We start from the raw sequence: 6,558 nt of genomic DNA on the forward strand, positions 1-6,558 counted from the left end.
ATGTGTTTTAAGCGACCAATGAAAGTAAGTGAGGTTTTCCTTACCTAGGCCGCTTACACAAAATATATTAGCGAAGTTCATATATATATAACTTGTTCACTTTCATTATTTAAATTGTTGCTTGTACGGTAGTATTATTTACAAAGAGAAAAATGTAAATGAAATATTACAATAATGTACAAATAAAGCAACTAAAATTTTGTTAGTTGAACTTTATTATATTTGGGCTAATAAAGTCGATATATTTATACAGATGTGTTTTAAGCGACCAATGAAAGTAAGTGAGGTTTTCCTTACCTAGGCCGCTTACACAAAATATATTAGCGAAGCTCATATATATATAACTTGTTCACTTTCATTATTTAAATTGTTGCTTGTACGGTAGTATTATTTACAAAGAGAAATATGTAAATGAAATATTATAATAATGTACAAATAAAGCAACTAAAATTTTGTTAGTTGAACTTTATTATATTTGGGCTAATAAAGTCGATATATTTATACAGATGTGTTTTAAGCGACCAATGAAAGTAAGTGAGGTTTTCCTTACCTAGGCCGCTTACACAAAATATATTAGCGAAGCTCATATATATATAACTTGCTCACTTTCATTATTTAAATTGTTGCTTGTACGGTAGTATTATTTACAAAGAGAAAAATGTAAATGAAATATTACAATGAAGCACAGCACAAATAAAGCAACAAAAATTTTGTTAGCTGAACTTTATTATATTTGGGCTAATAAAGTCGATATATTTATACAGATGTGTTTTAAGCGACCAATGAAAGTAAGTGAGGTTTTCCTTACCTAGGCCGCTTACACAAAATATATTAGCGAAGCTCATATATATATAACTTGTTCACTTTCATTATTTAAATTGTTTGCATATGCAGAGTAATATTATTTACATTAAACACAAAAAATATAATTTTTATTATATTTTTTAAATATAATTCTGGTTGATCCTGCCAGTAGTTATATGCTTGCCTCAAAGATTAAGCCATGCATGTCTAAGTACACACGAATTAAAAGTGAAACCGCAAAAGGCATCAGTTATGGTTCCATAGATCGATCATTAACAGTTAGTTGGATAACTGTGGTAATTCTAGAGCTAATACATGCAATAATATAAACACGGACCTTATGGAACGTGTGCTTTTATTAGACTAAAACCAAGCGATCTTTATAGATTGTTATATTGGTTGAACTCTAGATAAACATGCAGATCGTATGGTCATCTACAACTAAAAACTTTAAATGGGTAAGAACCTCACCTTTTTTGATATGAAGGTTGAAGTTATATGATATAATGTGCCCAGTGGGCGACTTTTGGTAAGCAGAACTGGCGCTGTGGGATGAACCGAACGTAATGTTACGGTGTCCAAATTAAAGTAAGCGCGGGTAAACGGTGGCGGGAGTAATTATGACTCCCTTAAGATCGCCAAATGCCTCGTTAACTAACTTTTAAAATGTGTTGCGACTAACGAAGTGCAAACTAGCATTGCACTGAGGCCGCGCACATATAAAAATGTATGAAAATTATATATAAAGAGGCGTTTGTTAGGTGCGACAAATCCTCTATAAAAACTAAGAACGAAAGTTAGAGCTAGCGATTGGGTGTAGCTACGGCTCTCTCAGTCGCTTCCCGGGAAACCAAAGCTTTTGGACTCCGGGGGAAGTATGGTTGCAAAGCTGAAACTTAAAGGAATTGACGGAAGGGCACTATCAGGAGTGGAGCCTGCGGCATAATTTGACTCAACACAAGAAAACTTAACAGGTCCGAACATAACATATATATATGAAAGTATATATATGAAAGTTTTAAAAGTTTCAAAATACTTTTGTAATGTGTTGCGACTAACGAAGTGCAAACTAGCATTGCACTGAGGCCGCGCACATATAAAAATGTATGAAAATTATATTATAAATACAAGTACTTGTATGAAACTTTTTTCTACTTGTATGAAACTTTGTACTTGTATGGAAGTTTGTACTTGTATGAAACTTTTTTCTACTTGTATGAAACTTTGTACTTGTATGGAAGTTTGTACTTGTATGAAACTTTTTTCTACTTGTATGAAACTTTGTACTTGTATGGAAGTTTGTACTTGTATGAAAGTTTCTACTTGTATGAAACTTTGTACTTGTATGGAAGTTTGTACTTGTATGAAAGTTTCTACTTGTATGAAACTTTGTACTTGTATGGAAGTTTGTACTTGTATGAAAGTTTCTACTTGTATGAAACTTTGTACTTGTATGAAAGTTTGTATCTTGTACTTGTATGAAAGTTTGTATCTTCATACATTTTTCGTCATGTGAGGTGAGCGGGTCAGAAAACAATTTTAAGAAACGTATGAAAACTTTGGTCAGCCATATAAAACCACTAAGCGTAGCTAACAGACGCTGACAAAGTTTCATACAAGTACTAACATCTACTTATATGAAAGTTTTGAAATTTTTAAAATACTTCAAAAATGTGTTGCTACTATCGAAATGCAAGCTAAAAACACTTAAACGTATGAAAACTTTGGTCAGCCATACAAAACCACTAAGCGTAGCTAACAGACACTGACAAAGTTTCATACAAGTACTAACATCTACTTATATGAAAGTTTTGAAATTTTCAAAATACTTAAAAAATGTGTTGCTGCTAAAGAAGTGCAAGCTAAAAACACTTAAACGTATGAAAACTTTGGTCAGCCATACAAAACCACTAAGCGAAGCTAACAGACACTGACAAAGTTTCATACAAGTACTAACATCTACTTATATGAAAGTTTTGAAATTTTCAAAATACTTAAAAAATATGTTGCTGCTAACGAAATGCAAGCTAAAAACACTTAAACGTATGAAAACTTTGGTCAGCCATATAAAACCACTAAGCGTAGCTAACAGACACTGACAAAGTTTCATACAAGTACTAACATCTACTTATATGAGAGTTTTGAAATTTTCAAAACTATGAAAACTTTGGTCAGCCATACAAAACCACTAAGCGAAGCTAACAGACACTGACAAAGTTTCATACAAGTACTAACATCTACTTATATGAAAGTTTTGAAATTTTCAAAATACTTAAAAAATATGTTGCTGCTAACGAAATGCAAGCTAAAAACACTTAAACGTATGAAAACTTTGGTCAGCCATACAAAACCACTAAGCGTAGCTAACAGACACTGACAAAGTTTCATACAAGTACTAACATCTACTTATATGAGAGTTTTGAAATTTTCAAAATACTTAAAAAATGTGTTGCTGCTAACGAAATGCAAGCTAAAAACACTTAAACGTATGAAAACTTTGGTCAGTCATACAAAACCACTAAGCGAAGCTAACAGACACTGACAAAGTTTCATACAAGTACTAACATCTACTTATATGAAAGTTTTGAAATTTTCAAAATACTTAAAAAATGTGTTGCTTCTAACGAAGTGCAAGCTAAAAACACTTAAACGTATGAAAACTTTGGTCAGCCATACAAAACCACTAAGCGAAGCTAACAGACACTGACAAAGTTTCATACAAGTACTAACATCTACTTATATGAAAGTTTTGAAATTTTCAAAATACTTAAAAAATGTGTTGCTGCTAACGAAATGCAAGCTAAAAACACTTAAACGTATGAAAACTTTGGTCAGCCATACAAAACCACTAAGCGAAGCTAACAAACACTGACAAAGTTTCATACAAGTACAAACTTCCATACAAGTACAGTTTGTACTTGTATGAAAGTTTTTACTTGTATGAAACTTTGTACTTGTTTGGAAGTTTGTACTTGTGAAAGTACTGAAAAGTTTCTACTTGTATGAAAGTTTGTATCTTGTAGTTGTATGAAAGTTTGTATCTTCATACATTTTTCGTGATGTGAGGTGAGCGAGTCAGAAAACAATTTTAATAAACGTATGTAAACTTTGGTCAGCCATACAAAACCACTAAGCGTAGCTAACAGACACTGACAAAGTTTCATACAAGTACTAACGTCTACTTATATGAAAGTTTTGAAATTTTCAAAATACTTAAAAAATGTGTTGCTGCTAACGAAATGCAAGCTAAAAACACTTAAACGTATGAAAACTTTGGTCAGCCATACAAAACCACTAAGCGAAGCTAACAGACACTGACAAAGTTTCATACAAGTACTAACATCTACTTATATGAAAGTTTTGAAATTTTCAAAATACTTAAAAAATGTGTTGCTGCTAACGAAATGCAAGCTAAAAACACTTAAACGTATGAAAACTTTGGTCAGCCATACAAAACCACTAAGCGAAGCTAACAGACACTGACAAAGTTTCATACAAGTACTAACATCTATTTATATGAAAGTTTTGAAATTTTCAAAATACTTCAAAAATGTGTTGCTACTATCGAAATGCAAGCTAAAAACACTTAAACGTATGAAAACTTTGGTCAGCCATACAAAACCACTAAGCGAAGCTAACAGACACTGACAAAGTTTCATACAAGTACTAACATCTACTTATATGAAAGTTTTGAAATTTTCAAAATACTTAAAAAATGTGTTGCTGCTAACGAAATGCAAGCTAAAAACACTTAAACGTATGAAAACTTTGGTCAGCCATACAAAACCACTAAGCGAAGCTAACAGACACTGACAAAGTTTCATACAAGTACTAACATCTACTTATATGAAAGTTTTGAAATTTTCAAAATACTTAAAAAATGTGTTGCTGCTAACGAAATGCAAGCTAAAAACACTTAAACGTATGAAAACTTTGGTCAGCCATACAAAACCACTAAGCGAAGCTAACAGACACTGACAAAGTTTCATACAAGTACTAACATCTACTTATATGAAAGTTTTGAAATTTTCAAAATACTTAAAAAATGTGTTGCTGCTAACGAAATGCAAGCTAAAAACACTTAAACGTATGAAAACTTTGGTCAGCCATACAAAACCACTAAGCGTAGCTAACAGACACTGACAAAGTTTCATACAAGTACTAACATCTACTTATATGAAAGTTTTGAAATTTTCAAAATACTTAAAAAATGTGTTGCTGCTAACGAAATGCAAGCTAAAAACACTTAAACGTATGAAAACTTTGGTCAGCCATACAAAACCACTAAGCGAAGCTAACAGACACTGACAAAGTTTCATACAAGTACTAACATCTACTTATATGAAAGTTTTGAAATTTTCAAAATACTTAAAAAATGTGTTGCTGCTAACGAAATGCAAGCTAAAAACAATATGGAACATTTGGAAGTATGAAACTTTTTAATACGTTGTTGTTGTTGTTGTTGTTGTTGTTGGTTTTGGTGTTGTTGTTGTTGTTATATTGAACATTTTTATTAATATAAGTACAAAGGAAAATCTTCATATAAGTATAAAAATATTAAATTATTACCTTACTTGTATGAAACTTTTTAATACGTTGTTGTTGTTGTTGTTGTTGTTGTTGTTGTTGTTGTTGGTGTTGTTGTTGTGGTTGTTGTTATATTGAACATTTTTATTAATATAAGTACAAAGGAAAATCTTCATATAAGTATAAAAATATTAAATTATTACCTTACTTGTATGAAACTTTTTAATACGTTGTTGTTGTTGTTGTTGTTGTTGTTGTTGTTGTTGTTGTTGTTGTTCTTGTTGTTGTTGTTGTTGTTGATGGTGTTGTTGTTGTTGTTGTTGTTATATTGAACATTTTTATTAATATAAGTACAAAGGAAAATCTTCATATAAGTATAAAAATATTAAATTATTACCTCACTTGACAGAAAATATATGAAAAATTCAATATGGACAATTTATCATATTTTCGATGATATTGCCTAGTTAGTTTACTAAAGAAACCAACATGGTATTATTGGTAAAAATTCAACACATTATAAAACTTGTATTTTTCATACATTTTTGGTCATGTGAGGGTTTCCAAGCGTACTTGTATGAAACTTTTGTACTTGTATGAAACTTTTTCTACTTGTATGAAACTTTGTACTTGTATGGAACTTTTTCTACTTGTATGAAACTTTGTACTTGTATGGAAGTTTGTACTTGTATGAAACTTTTCTCTACTTGTATGAAACTTTGTACTTGTATGGAAGTTTGTACTTGTATGAAACTTTTTTCTACTTGTATGAAACTTTTTTCTACTTGTATGAAACTTTGTACTTGTATGGAAGTTTGTACTTGTATGAAACTTTTTCTACTTGTATGAAACTTTGTACTTGTATGGAAGTTTTTACTTGTATGAAACTTTTTTCTACTTGTATGAAACTTTGTACTGGTTGGAAATTTGTACTTGTATGAAACTTTTTTCTACTTGTATGAAACTTTTTTCTACTTGTTAATAAAAATGTTCAATATAACAACAACAACAACACCAAAACCAACAACAACACCAACAACAACAACAACAACAACAACGTATTAAAAAGTTTCATACTTCCAAACAAGTACAAAGTTTCATACAAGTAGAAACTTTCATACAAGTACAAAGTTTCATACAAGTAGAAACTTTCATACAAGTGAACTTGTATGAAACTTTTTTCTACTTGTATGAAACTTTGTACTTGTATGGAAGTTTGTACTTGTA

Source organism: Eurosta solidaginis, unplaced genomic scaffold (genome assembly GCF_040869045.1).
Source record: "Eurosta solidaginis isolate ZX-2024a unplaced genomic scaffold, ASM4086904v1 ctg00002092.1, whole genome shotgun sequence".
Lineage (NCBI taxonomy): Eukaryota > Metazoa > Arthropoda > Insecta > Diptera > Tephritidae > Eurosta > Eurosta solidaginis.